At 44.3% G+C, this 15,022-nt stretch overlaps 2 long non-coding RNA genes across 2 annotated transcripts; one reads left to right on the top strand and one right to left on the bottom strand.

Annotated features, from left to right (window-relative positions):
- Positions 1–7,006: 7,006 nt before the first annotated feature.
- Positions 7,007–11,286, bottom strand: LOC129630837 (uncharacterized). The gene is made up of 3 exons (XR_008703771.1): positions 10,971–11,286; positions 10,134–10,244; positions 7,007–7,323 (listed from the first exon to the last, which is right to left on the bottom strand). It is a non-coding gene; the product is annotated as an uncharacterized LOC129630837 (long non-coding RNA).
- Positions 11,287–11,474: 188 nt separating this feature from the next.
- Positions 11,475–14,144, top strand: LOC129630840 (uncharacterized). The gene is made up of 3 exons (XR_008703774.1): positions 11,475–11,644; positions 12,447–12,551; positions 14,001–14,144. It is a non-coding gene; the product is annotated as an uncharacterized LOC129630840 (long non-coding RNA).
- The last annotated feature ends 878 nt before the right edge of the window (positions 14,145–15,022 follow it).

Consider the following 15,022-nt stretch of genomic DNA (forward strand, 5'->3'; position numbering starts at 1 on the left):
AGTTTTGATTGGCATTTTTCTAACAGTGATCCCGGGCATATTTTCCGGTGCTTTATGGCCATCTGGATACCTTCTTTGAACAAATGTTCATTTGGATCTTTGGCCTATTTTTTTGTTTTTTTGACTTGATTGTTTTCTTGATATTGAGCTGCTGTTTGCATGTTTTGGAGGTGAATTCCATTTTTAAATTCAGTTGCAAACTTTTTTTTCCCATTTTGAGGGTTTTTTCCCCCCTTTGTTTAGTATTTTCCTTGCTGGGCCAAAGGTTTTGAGGTTAATGAGGTCCCTTTTATTGAGTTTAAATTTTTTTGCCCATTATTCTGAGAATTGATGCAAAAAGAACTTGCTGCAATTTATGTCAAGGCATGTTCTACCTGTATTTTCCTCAAGAGGTTTAGGGTAATCATCCCTCCATTTAGCTCTTTAATTAATTTGGAGTTTCTTTTTCTGCATGGGGTTTGAGAGTGTTGTAATTTCACTCACTTTTCTCTTGTTTAAGGAACCTTCTCCCTGTTCTCCATTCTGGCTGTTAACAATTTACATTCCCAGCATCTGTATCAAAGAATTAGCTTTTCTTCAAACCCTCTCCACTATTGTTTGTAGACTTTTTGAAAAGGGCCCGTCTGACAGGTTTGAGAAGATACCTCGGTGCAGTTTGGGTCGGCATTTCTTTAACAGGGATCCTGAGCCCCTTTTCACGTACTCTCTGGCCATCTGGATGCCTTCTTTGAGGAGTGTCCATTTAGACCATTGGCCCGTTTTTCTATTGGGTTGTTTGGATTTTTGATGTTGAGCTACATGAGCTGTTTGCATCTGTTGGAGATGAATTCCTTGTGGGTATCCTCATTTGGAAACCTTTACTTTTCCCAATCTGAAGATGGACTTTTTCTGTCATTTAGGATTTCCCTTGCTGTGCAAACCCTTAAGGTCGATGAGGTCCCTTCTGTTCACTTCCATTTTATTTTCATTACTCTCAAAGGTGGATCCAACAATAACTGCTGTGATTTATGTCAAAGTGAGTTCTGCATGTATTTTTCTCAAGAGGGAGAGAGTAATCACCTCTCCAAGGAGATCGTCAATCAATCTGGAATTCCTTTTTCTCTGAGGTTAGGCAGAGTGGTAATGTCATTCTCTTTTCACTAAGGAACTTCCACGCTATCCTGCCTACTGACTGTTAACAATTTAACAATGCCGGCATCAGTACAGGAGGGGTCCCTTTCCTCCACAACCTCTCCACCGTTTATTGTTTGTAGACTTTTTGACAAAGGCCATTCTTACCGGTGTGAGCTGATGTGTGATTGTAGTTTTGATTTTCATTTCTGCAAGATTTCATGATTTTGAAATCCTTTCAAAAAAAAACAAAAAACGGTATGAGTAAAACTGAACTCCCGAGTTTGGCTTTTTGACAGTCTGCTCTGTTTTGAATTCTTTTCCAGGACATTTGTTGAGGACAGGTGTCTTTTCCTTGCATTCCCGCAGGGCTGGTGAAGAGGAAGTGCTCATGTGAAAGAAAGGAAAGAGAAGTCGCTCAGTCGTGTCCGACTCTTTGCAACCCTGTGGACTGTAGCCTACCAGGCTTTTCCGTCCATGGGATTCTCCAAGCAAGAATACTGGAGTGGGCTGCCATTTCCTTCTTCAGGGGATCTTCCCGACGCAGGGATCGAATTCGGGTCTCCCACAATGGAGGCAGACGCTTTAAACCTCTGAGCCCCCAGGGAATAGGCGCATAGGCACATGTGCACGTACGCAACGCTTTTTCTGTTGTTGTTACCAAAAATGGCCACAAGGAGGCAGCATTTCTTCATGCGCCACACTTTTACTGGGGGATCACGGTAACAACTCGGAGAAGGCAATGGCACCCCACTCCAGTACTCTTGCCTGGAAAATCCCGTGGACGGAGGAGCCTGGTAGGCTGCAGTCCATGGGGTCGCTAAGAATCGGGCAACACTGAGTGACTTCACTTTCGCTTTTCACTTTCATGCATTGGAGAAGGCAATGGCAACCCACGCCAGTGTTCTTGCCTGGAGAATCCCAGGGACGGGGGAGCCTGGTGGGCTTCCGTCTATGGGGTCGCACAGAGTCGGACACGACTGAAGCAACTTAGCAGCAGCAGCAGCAGCAGCATGGTAACAACTTTAATCGGTGTAGGGTTGCTTACTGTTGTTTATCTGTTTAAAGTTTACAGGAATTTGATTCAGCTATACATAGACGTATATCGATTCTTTGCTTTTAAGGGGGCTTTTTCCAAATAAGTTCTTTCAGTGTATTCTGTAGACTTCCCTGTGCTATTCAGTAGGCCCTTTTGGATTATCTATCTGATGATAAGCAGTGTGTTAATATGTTAACCTGAACCTCTTAATGTCCCACTTCCCCTATGTATTTTTTTAAGATAATCATAAGTTGGTTTTCTAAGTCTGTGAGTTTCTCTTTATAAAGTTCATTCTCTTTATAAAGTTCATTTTAATGAATTCATAGATTCTACCTGTAAGTGACAATATTTCTCCCCCTCTCTGATTGACTTCACTGTGTATGATGAATCTCTCAGTCCATCTATGCTGCTTCCAAGGTGTTTTTTCCTTCTTTGTGATGACTGAGTGTATTCCAGTGTCTACATGGACTAGTTACTCATCATTTCTCTATTGATGGACTTTTTGATTGATGCTCTGCTTTGGATGTTATGGTGGCTCAGTGGTAAAGCATCCACCTGCAATGCAGGAGACTCAGGTTTGATTCCTGGGTTTGCAGCATCCACTGGAGGACGGCACGACAACCCGCTCCAGTATTCTTGCCAGGAGAATCCCATGGACAGAGGGGCCTGGTGGGCTAGAGTCCACAGGGGTTGCAGAGAGTCAGACGCGACTGAGCAGCTAATGCTTTCACTTCTGCTGTCTGGAATATTGTCAATCGTGCTGCCCTGAATATAGGGGAACAAGTATCAAGTTAAATTATGATTTTCTCCGGATCTGAGGCAAGGGGTGGGCTTGCCAGAGAGAGTGGTAACTCTGCATTTAGTGGTTTAAGAATCTCCATACTGTTTTCCTTTGTGACCTGACTGCCCATTGACATCCCTGACCCAGTGTAGAAGAATCTCCTTTCTCAGCAGCATTTACTCTTTGTTCTCTTTTGGAGGATGGCCATTCTGCCTGTGTGAGGGGCTGGCGCTTGCAGCTTTGATTGGCACTCATCTGACAGTGATGCTGGGCATCTTTCATGTGTGCTATGCCCTTCTGGATGCCTTCTTAGTGAAATATTCATTTCGATCTTTGGCATCATTTTCTGTTGGGTTGGGTTTTTTTTGTTTATTATTCTTTTAATTGAGCTTTATGAGCTGTCTGCCTGTTTTCTAGATAAATTCTGAGTTTTTATTTTTGGTTGCAAACTGCTTTTTTCCTATGCTTCGTGTTGCCTTTCTTTGTTTAGGGTTTTCCTTGCGGGGCACCAGCTTTTCAGGTTACTGAGGCCCCTTTTGCTGAGTTAGGTCTTATTGTTCATTATTCTAAGAGTGGATCCAAAAAAAACTTGCTGCCATTTCTGTCAAAGTATGTTCTGCCTATATTTTCCTCAAGAGCTTTTAGAGTAATCTTCCATTCTTTTAGTTCTTTAATCGATTTGGAGTTTCGTTTCCGGTATGGGCTTAGGCAGCGTAATTTCATTTGCTTTGCACTTGTTTAGGGAACCTCCATTCTCTCCTTTGAGCTGGCTGTTAGCAGTTTACATTCCCAGCATCAAGGTGGGATAGTGTCTTTTCCTCCAAAACTTCTCCGCTATTTATTGTCTGTAGACTTTTTGACAAAGGCCATTCTGACAGGCTTGAGACTTCTAGTTCTAGTTTTGATTGGCATTTCTCTAATAATTAGTGAGGTGAGCATCTTTATGGCCACCTGGATGCCTATTTGGGAGAAATGTCCATTTAGAACTTTGGCGCATTTTTTAATTTTTTAAATTGAACAGCATGAGTTGTTTGCATGTCTGGGGAATGCATTCCTTACTTTTTCCTTGGTTGCAAACATTTTTTTTCCCCTTGAGGATTATCTTTGTTTTCCTTTAGGGTTTCCCTACGGACCTAACAGAAACAGAAGACATTAAGAAGAAGTGGCAAGAATACATAGAAGAGCTATATAAAAAAGATCTTCATGACCCAGATAATCACGATGGTGTGATCACTCACCTAGAGTCAGACATCCTGGAGTGGGAAGTCAAGTGGGCCTTAGGAAGCATCACGATGAACAAAGCTAGTGGAGGTGCTAGAATTCCAGTTGAGCTATTTCAAATCCTAAAAGATGATGCTGTGAAAGTGCTGCACTCAATATGCCAGCAAATTTGGAAAACTCAGCAATGGCCACAGGACTGGAAAAGGTCTGTTTTCATTCCAATCCCAAAGAAAGGCAATGCCAAAGAATGTTCAGACTACTCCACAATTGCACTCATCTCACAGGCTACCAAAGTCATGATCAAAATTCTCCAACCCAGGCTTCAACAGTACATGAACCATGAACTTCCAGATGTTCAAGCTGGATTTAGAAAAGGCAGAGGAACCAGGGATCAAATTGCCAACATCCACTGGATCATCAAAAAAGCAAGAGAGTTCCAGAAAAACATCTACTTCTGTTTCATTGACTATGCCAAAGCCTTTGAATGTGTGGATCACAACAAACTGGAAAATTCTTCAAGAGATGGGAATACCAGACCACCTGATCTGCTTCTTGAGAAATCTATATGCAGGTCAAGAAGCAACAGTTAGAACTGGACATGGAACAGCAGACTGGTTCCAAATTGGGAAAGGAGTACATCAAGGCTGTATATTGTCACCCAGCTTATTTAACTTAGATGCAGAGCACATCATGAGAAATGCTGGGCTGGATGAAGCACAAGCTGGAATCAAGCTGGAATCAAGATTTTCAGGAAAAATACCAATAACCTCAGATATGCAGGTGACACCACCCTTATGGCAGAAAGTGAAGAAGAACTAAAGAGCCTCTTGATGAAAGTGAAAGAGGAGGGTGAAAAAGGTGGCTTAAAACTCAACATTCAGAAAACTAAGATCATGGCATCTGGTCCCATCACTTCATGGCAAATAGATGGGGAAACATTGGAAACAGTGATAGGCTTTATTTTCTTGGGCTTCAAAATCACTGCAGATGGTGATTGCAGCCATGAGATTAAAAGATGCTCACTCCTTGGAAGGAAAGCTATGACCAACCGAGACAGCATATTAAAAAGCAGAGACGTTACTTTGCCAACAAAGGTCCATCTAGTCAAAGGTATGGTTTTTCCAGTAGTCATGCATAAATGTGAGAGCTGGACCATAAAGAAAGCTGAGCACTGAAGAATTGATGCTTTGGAACTGTGATATTGGAGAAGATTCTTGAGAGTCCCTTGGACTGCAAGGAGATCCAACCAGTCCATCCTTAAGGAAATCAGTCCTGAATATTCACTGGAAGGACTGACGGTAATGCCAAAACTCCAATACTTTGGCCATCTCGTGTGAAGAACTGACTCATTTGAAAACACCCTGATGCTGGGCAAGATTGAAGGCAGGAGGAGAAGGGGACAACAGAGGATAAGACGGTTAGATGACATCCACGGACATGAGTGTGAGCAAGCTCCAGGAGCTGGTAATGGACAGGGAACCCTGGTGTGCTGCAGTCCATGGAGTTGCAAAGAGACGGACACGACTTAGTGACTGAACTGAACTGATTGAATACACTGAAAGAACCTGTATGGGAAAAGACCTCCTCTCCCCAAACTAGATATATGTTCATGTATAACAAAACCAAGTTCCTGTACCTAAAACAAACACAGCATTGGAAATTAACTCTACTTCATTAGAAAATAAACGCTGCTGCTGCTACTGCTGCTAAGTCGCGTCAGTCGTGTCCGACCGACTCTGTGCAACCCCATAGCCCACCAGGCTCCCCTGTCCCTGGGATTCTTCAGGGAAGAACACTGGAGTGGGTTGCCATTTCCTTCTCCAGTGCATGAAAGTGAAAAGTGAAAGTGAAGTCGTTCAGTCGTGTCCGACTCCTAGCGACCCCATGGACTGCAGCCCACCAGGCTCCTCCGTCCATGGGATTTTCCAGGCAAGAGTACTGGAGCGGGTTGCCATTGCTGCTAAACCAAAACAAAAACCACAGCTGGAGCAGGTAGAAATGCTGCCCCTTGTGGCCACTTTAGTATCAGCAACTGAAAAACCTCTGCTCTTGGACGCTTATCCACCTGCTACGTGGGAGGCCAGGGTTCGATCCCTGGGTTGGGAAGATCCCCTGAAAAAGGGGACAGCTACCCACTCCAGTATTCTGGCCTGGAGAATTCCATGGACTGTATAGTCCATGGGGTCGCAAAGAGTCAGACACGACTGAGCAACTTTCACTTTCACTTGGACACTTGTATTCACCAGGCCTGTGAGAATGTAAGGGAAAAACACCTGTCCTCAACAAATGTCCTCAAGCAGGTCCTGGAAAAAGAATTCAAAAGAGGGCAGACAACAAGAGGGCAATCTCCACAGGTCAGTTTTACACTGTTTTGTTGTTATTTTTTTTAAATCATATGAAAAGCCTCCACACACTAAAATCGTATAGAAATGCAAATCAAAACTACAACGAGGAATCACCTCACACTGGTCAAAATGACCTTTGTCAAAAAGTCCACAAACAATAAAGGCTGGTAGGTTTTGGAGAAAAGGGAATTCTCCTGCACTGATATTGTCAATGTAAATTGTTAAGAGTCCATACAGAGGAGAGGGTGGAGCCTCCTTAAACAAGAGAACAGTGAGTGAAATTATGACACTCCCTATCCCCCTACAGAAAAAAATAACTCCAAAATGACTGAAGAGCTAAACGGGGGGACAATTACTCTAAACCTCTTGAGGGATTTACAGGGAAAACACACTTTGACATAAACGGCAGCAAGCCCTTTTGGATCCATTGCAGGAAGGGGGACCCCTCCCAGGGCCCAAAACTGGGATCTTGTCTAACACTCGGAAATGAATTGTCTGAGGAGACACATGCGCTGACAAAGCAAGAGATTTTCTTGGGAAAGGGCACCCGGCTGGAGAACAGGAGGGTAAGGGAACCCAGGAGAGCAGCTCTGTCACATGGCTTGTGGTCTCGGGTGTTACGGTGATGGGATTAGTTTCCGGGTTGTCTTTAGCTAATCATTCTGACTCAGAGTCCTTCCTGGTGGTGCATGCCTTGTTCAGCCAAGATGGATGACAGCGAGAAGGATTCTGGGAGGTGGTCAGATATGTGGTGTCTCCTTTTGGCCTTTCCCGAATTCTTCTGGTTGGTGGTGGCTTATAAGTTCCGTGTTCCTTACCAGGACCTCCTGTCGGAAAACAATTCATGCAAATAGTTACTATGGTGCCTGGCCAGGGTGGGTGGTTTCAGTCAGCATTCTTCTCCTAACAGATCCACTTTTAAAATAATGAAAAATTAAACAAAACTCAACAGAAGAGCCTCTAACCTCAAAAGCTTTTGCATTGCAAGGGAAACCGTAAACCAAACTTAAAAACACCTGGGAATGAGGGGGAAAAAATGTTTGCAGCTGAATTTAGAAACAAGAACTTTCTCTCCAAAACATGCAATCAGCTCATGCAGCTCAATACCAAAAAAAACAATCAACCCAGTAGAAAAATGGGCCAAAGATCTAAATGGACGTTTGTCCAAAGAAGGCATCCAGGTGGCCATACAGCACCAAAAAAGATGCTCAGCATCACTAATTACTGGAGAAATTCAAATCAAAATGGCAACAAGATATCACCTCACACCCCTCAGAATGTCCATCTTCTCAAAGATCTACAAAGATTAAATGTTGCTGAAGGCGAGGGGAACAGGGAATCCTCCTACACTGTGGGCCGGGAAGTAAATGGGTGGCCTGCAGCCATGAAGTAAAACAGTATGGAGGTTCCATAAAGCATTAACTATAGAGTTAGCACATGATCTGGCAAGCCCACTCCTTGCCTTAGATCCGGAAGGAAGATTAATTTTAAATGACACGTGCATCCCTTTTTTCAGGGCAGCACTATTGACACTATGAAACACACAGCATCAACCAAAATATCCATCCATAGAGAAATGAAGAGTAACTAGTCCTCTATACACTGGAATACACTCAGCCCTCAAAAAGAACAAAAATACGCCATACTGGCCGCAGCATGGATGGACCAAGAGATTTATCATACTGGGTGAAGTCTGTCAGAGAGGGAAAGAGAAATGTCTTGTCACTTACAGGTGGAATCTGTCATTTCATTCAAACGAACTAATTTATAAACAGAAACGAACTCACAGACTTAGAAAACCCACTTATGGTTATTTTTTATTTTTTAAAAAGGTAGGGGAAGGGAGACATTAAGAGGTTGGGATTAACATACACATAGTACTGGGAGGCCTGGCGTGCTACGATTCATGGGGTCGCAAAGAGTCGGACACAACTGAGCGACTGAACTGAACTGAACTGAGCTGAACTGAGTACTTACCAACTAGAGAATCCAAAAGGACCTAGTGACTAGCACACAGAAGTCTACTGAACACATGGAAGGAACCGATATGGGAAAAGAATCTGAAAAAAGCCAGATAAACGTTCATGTATAACTAAACCAAGTTCCTGTATACCTATAACAAACACAACGTTGGAAATCAGCTCTTCTCCAATAGAAAACAGACACTAAATTACAAAAGAAAAACAGTGGAGCACTGAGAAGTGCTGCCGCCTTGTGGCCACTGTTGGTAACAACAACTGAAAAACCTGTTCTCATGGGCACTTAATATTCACCACGTCTGTGGGGCTGTCAGTAAAATACACAGCCCTCAACAAATGTCCCTGGGTTGGTAACGGAGAAAGAACGCAAAACAGAGCAGACTGTCGAGAGGACATACTCAGGAGGTCAGTCTGACTCTCACTGTTTTCTAAAAAATCACATGAACATATTTCAACATTGTGAAATCTTAAGAGAAATGCAAATCAAAACTACAATGAGGTATCACCTCACACAGGTTAGAATGGACATCGGCAAAAGGTCTAAAACCAATAAATGCTGGGGAGGTTGTGGAGGGAAGGGAACCCTCCTACAGCGGTGCTGGCAATGTCGATGCTAACAGCCAGCACACAGAACAGCGCGGAGGTTTCTCAAGTAAAAAGGGAATGAAATTAGGACACTCCAGAGAGAAAAGAAACTCCACATTGATCAAAGAGCTGAATAGACGGCCACCAATCCAAATCTCTTGAGGAAAATATAGGTATAATATGCTTTGACATAAATCACAACTTTTTGGGTCTACCTCTTAGAGTAATGGAAAACTAAACTAAACAAATGGGGTCTCATTGACTTTAAAAGCATTTGCTCAGCAAGGGGAGCCATAAACAGGAAAAAAAAAATAGAAAACCCTCAGAATGGTAAAAATTAAGTGAATGTTACTTGTTGAATATTAAGTGCCCATCAGCACAGTTTTTCCAGTTGTTATGAATGCCCTTGAATCATCCAGAAATCATCCCCCTCCCCAGTCCCTGGAAAAATTGCCTTCCACAAATCCAGTCCCCAAAATGTTGGAGACTGCTGCTCTATAGCATAACAATAAGAATACATCTAACAGAACTGACCACTACAGTAAAAATGACTACATATTAAACTTGTTTTTTAAGTTTTCCAAAACAGCAAGATCTTTCTTATATAGAGCTCCAACATAAATACAAATTAGAATGCAAAGCATATTTCAAAGGTGAACTAATTAGGTTTTGGAGGAAAAGTTCAGAAAGAAAGCAGCACTTTACTGTTACTTGTTTCTGGACAGATTCAGGTTCTGTGGGTGTTATTCTAGCCCTGTATTCATGTTTTGTCTCTATTTACTGACAATGAGAAGTTTGGGGGTTTTCCCGTAAAATTTAAAATAAATAACATTTTCTGTAAAGGAAAATTAACAAGCTAACTTGTTAACAAATTAACTTTATACTTAACAAGCTAACTTTATTCTTCAAGGAACTATAATAAGAGAAGAAATGAGCCTAAAGTTAGCAGAAGGAAAGGAATACTAAAAATCAGAGCAGAAGTAAATGAAATAAAGACCAGAGAACTAATAAAACAGGACAGTGAAACCAAGAGTTTTTTTTTCTCTTTCAGAAGAAAATGTTTCATTTCTTACCACTGGTAGGCACATGGCGGAGCGCAACCTTCCATCAGGCACCTAAGACTTGGAGCAGCTCAGTTCCATTCTGTCTTCCGTTCCTGTCTAGATCCGGCTGAATTAATTGCCCTCGAAAAAGCAAGAAACACGTTTTGGTTTCATCCCAGCGATTCACATTCTCCCTCCTCCTGGAACCCCCCTCCCACCACTTCACTCTCCTCGCTCCTTCTCCCAGTCCAGCCCAGCAGGCTTCACCTGCCCAGACACACCTCTTGGTCATCCTCAATCAGCACGACCAAGCCGCTCTGTTAGTCTCAAAACAAAATTCATACTTTGTTTTGTTTTTTACTCCTTTGTCCCCTGTCGTCCTGATACGCTGAGAGCCGTGTGAGGACGAGCACTGCTCTCCTTACCCACTCACAGATGCTCTGCCCTCCGTGTCTGCACACAGGGGGCCTCCCCTCCTTCTCTTCCCCAGCATCTCCCACAACAGAGGAAATACAGACATTCATTCATTCTGAGCTCTCCTCTGAATTATAATTACCTGCAAATTCCCAGGGACTCCAGAAAGCTAGGTTTTATATGGTAACGTCAATAAATCCCATAAAACCTTTTATGTTAGCAAAAAAAAAAAAAAAAATTGCACTTGAATTTTTGCTCAGTAAAGCCCCACTGGAAACCCCACGCTCTGCTCCCCAATCATCCTTCCATCCAGCCGGAGCCGGGGTGTGGTCAGTGGAGCAGGGTCAGCACGTTTCCTGCCCAACGTCAGTGCACAAACACAGCTCCAAGGTTCTCTCCTGTTGGAGACCCCTCTGTTTTTCGCTCAGCGGTGGAGCATAAAGAAGCACTCACCTGACTCTTGCTCTTTGCTCCAGAGTTCTGTGCAGGTAAGAGTTACTCAGGATGGACCAGGGGCTCCTGAGTCTGTAGTTATAGGGACTGGGTCCTGAGATGCGCTCTGCCCACAGAGACGCCATCACCACACCAGCTGCAGCATCAGAGACAACAGCAGCGTCTGCACGGAGCATCTGCTGTGTCTCCAATGAGAAGCAAATGTTTTCCTGGGCACAGTCCTCTTCCTCCTCAGATCAGAAGAGAAAGACAGAGGGAGAGAGAGAGAGGCAGACAGAGTGAGACAGAGACAGAGAGAGAGACAGAAAGAGAGAGATACAGTGAGAGACATAGAGAAAGAGACAGAGACAGGCAGAGAGTGTGTGTGTTTCTTACACAAAGTAGCCTGCCAGGCTCCTCTGTCTGTGTGACCCCATGGACTGTGGCCCATCAGGCTCCTCTGTCCAAGGGATTTCCCAGGCAAGAAAACTGGAGTGGGTGGCCATTTCCTCCTCTAGGGGATCTTCTCGACCCAGGGATCGAAACGACATCTCCTGAGTTTCCTTCCATTGGCAGGGGGAACCTTTACCACTGCACCACCTGGGAAGCCCCTAAGGACAACTGCTGGCAATTATCCAGATGATTCCAATGGGGAGTGGAACAGCAGGCAGACAAGGTTCTCAGCCTTCTCTGGGGTAAGACTCGGTTTAGAATCAACATTGAGATTAGGCATTAACGGGACACTCCGAGGTGCATCAGGAACTTCCTTTGTGGGACTTCCTTGGTGGTCCAGTGGTTGAGAATCAGTCTTGCAATGCAGGGGACGTGGGTTAGATCCCTGGTCGAGGAACTAGGATCCCACACGCTGGAGCAACTAAGCCTGCGTGCCGCAACTACTGGGCCTGTGAGCTTTAGAGCCTGTGTGCCACAACTAAGACCCACCACAGCCGAATGCATAAATAAATACTTTAAAAAGAGGAACTTGCTGAGTGCTGCCCCAGGTCACATGTGTGAGGTCTTGCACCAAGGCCACAGAAGCAGAGCCCAGAACCAAGGTCACCACCAAAGCTGACTGAGCCCCTTTGTAGCCTTGTCAAAAGGCCCTGATAATCACTAACAACCCTCCAGACTCCCAATTAAGCAAAGATGCCCACTCCAGTAAACACCCTATAGCATTCCAACCAATCACCTAACGCCAACCTTCCAGCAGGAATTTTCTTTGTCTTGATATAAAAGCTGGCTCATGAACACTCATGAACACTGTCAACTCTCCTGTCTGTCAGGAGTTGACAGCTGGCTGCGTTCACAGTGCCCGCTCTCCCTCTGCTCTTTGTTCTTAGTAAACTCACTCCCTTCTCAAGTGCTCTGGTCTGGAAATTCTTTTCCAACCCATGCTCATACTGCCTCAACATCTGGTGGCCTATGGGGATTGCTCTCAGGGGACCCTCCCCCAGTCTCCTTTCCTCTTTCCTTCTTCCTTGGGCCCTCTGCGAACAGGCAAGTGGCTGTGGAAGCAACTGAGGAACTCTGACCAGCGTCACCCTCTGGTGTGTCCCGAAGGCCCCACTGCTCGCTGTGCCCCAGCAGTTGCCGCCCAAATGGGTGAGGATCTCTCTTTTTTACTCCTTTCCAACTGAGGACTAGGCAAATCAATATTGTGTTGGCATGGGCCAGGCATTTAAAAGCCACTAGGGTGCCTGCCGCTAGAAGACACCTGTGGCAGAATAAAGGGAGTCATGGAACAGATCAGGCTATCAGAGCTTCTGCCCCTAAGACAACTTCCGTGCACTGTATGTGCCGTATTGGTTCAAGCAAGACACTGAGCCCATTGCCCAGGCCACCACCTCCTAGCAGGAGTAAACAGCAGATTAGCCCTCAGCTTGTCTTCTCTGTCTCTTTCACTTTCCCTCCCTCTGTCATGATTTAATTTACAGGGGCCTAGGAGTAGCCTCTGAATCATTCCAAAGAATGCCTGCCACGTGTCAGAGGATCCTCAAAAGGCGAGTCACGGTTGTTCCGGGAACACTCTCTCCGTCCTTTCCGGCCCTAGTCGCCAGGTGTTTTCCACGGTTTGGGCCTAGGCTGGTGCCTAGCCACGCGGTTTTGTGCCACTCGTGGTCACACATTCAGAGGTGATCTCTCACTGTCGGACGCAGTTGCTGGGATGGTGGGCCATTTGGGTCGTTAGCCACACGGTGCCTCGTCACTCGCAGAGCCTTCATTGGGACAGCTGGAATGCCTTCTGTGGCCAGTGAATTCTCGGCACCCCATTCTAAAAATGGGCTCAGGTTTGTCTTGAGACCCTCCCTCAGACTCACCTCTAGGCTGTATTCTGAAGAACTGGAAAAAAAAATTTGACCCTGAAAATCTTAAGAAGAAAAGGGTCACTTTCTTTTGCAACAAAACTTGGAGCCAGTACAAATTGAGGAACCAAGAAAAATGGCTTCCTCGTGGCCCACTAAATTACAACACAATCCTCCAATTTGATCTCTTTTGATGTTCCTTCTGCTCAAAACTTTATGACACTCAGTCAGATTCCAGATCTCAGGGGCTCATGCCACATATGTCTTTCTGCTGCTGCCCTATCCCCTCATCCTGCTCTGTCTCTCCCTCCACCAGGTCTCCTGGTCCAGAACTTTTTCCTATAATCAAAAGCCTGGAAAAAACTCTTCTAAAATTCTAAAGAATCCCCTTCTAACTCCTCCTGTCTCTTGGGGCAGTGGGGTAGGAGAGAAGGAAGTGGCAACAGAACTAAGCTTCCCCTATTCCTACAAGTTCCCTTACTCCTTCAGATTCTTCTAATCAAACCAAGATCCCACCATCCCAGAGGAACAATCCCTGCTTGGAAAACACCTTATCAGTCAATCCGCACCTGTGACCAGCACCAATGTGAATTTGAACACTCTCCAATTTAAAAATTTAAGCTACAAGACCATGACTACAGAAAGGAAAAAGACAATATAGCCATGATATTCTTTAGAATCCAGAAAAAAAAAAAAAACTGGCTAAAATGAAATCTTTTTGAAATTGCAAAACTATTTCTTTTTGCAGGTGCAATTAGGAAAAAGCTGGCTTGTTAAGATACTTTGTTTTTGGAGTTCTGACCCTGCCTGAGAAGCAAAAACATTCCTAGGAAAAAAACTGAAGTTAACTCTTTTCATGTCCTTGAGATACACAGCCCACTCTGCCTGAGACTCCAGCTGAGAGCAAATTAGTAGAACTTCAAGCCAAGGGGGAAAAGGGGGCAAAGAGATATTTTAAATCTCAAGTGGAAAACTGAGATCTCTGTCTGTCCAGATATATGCATGCCTCAGTGTGTGTCTTTGATTTGGATAATATTGTTGAGGCTAATTTGTCAATGAGCTCTATTTAATTGGCCTAAAGAAAAGTAGGGCTTCTCTGGTGGCTCAGATGGTCAAGAATCTGCCCGCAATGCAGAAGAGCCAAGTTCAATCCCTGGTCGGGAAGATCCCCTGGAGAAGGGAATGGCTACCCACTCCAGTATTCTTGCTTGGAGAATTCCACGGACAGAGGAGACTGGTGGGCTACAGTCCATGGGGTCGCAAAAAGTCAGACACAACTGAGCGACTAAAATACATACACTAAAGTAAGCGCTTATAAATCAAGCGATTCTGAATTCAAGAAAAAGTAAACTACAAGAGTTTCAGGCTCATGTAAACTGGGAAATATTCACTATTACGTTAATCAGTTCAGTTCAGTTGCTCAGTCGTGTCTGACTCCTTGCAACCCCATGGACTGAAGCACGCCAGGCTCCTTTCCCAGTTTGGAGCCAGTCTGTTGTTCCATGTCCGGTTCTAACTGCTGCTTCTTCATCTGCATACAGATTTCTCAGGAGGCAGGTAAGGTGGTCTGATATTCCCATCTCTTTCAGAATTTTCCACAGTTTCCTGTGATCCACACAGTCAAAGACTTTCGCATAGTCAATAAAGCAGAAGTAGATGGTTTTCTGGAACTCTCTTGTCTTTTCAATGATTCAACAGATGCTGGCAATTTGATCTCTGGTTTGTCTGCCTTTTCTAAATCCAGCTTCAACATATGGAAGTTCTTGGTTC

The sequence above is a fragment of the Bubalus kerabau genome, chromosome 17 (assembly GCF_029407905.1).
Source record: "Bubalus kerabau isolate K-KA32 ecotype Philippines breed swamp buffalo chromosome 17, PCC_UOA_SB_1v2, whole genome shotgun sequence".
NCBI classification, from domain to species: Eukaryota; Metazoa; Chordata; class Mammalia; order Artiodactyla; family Bovidae; genus Bubalus; species Bubalus kerabau.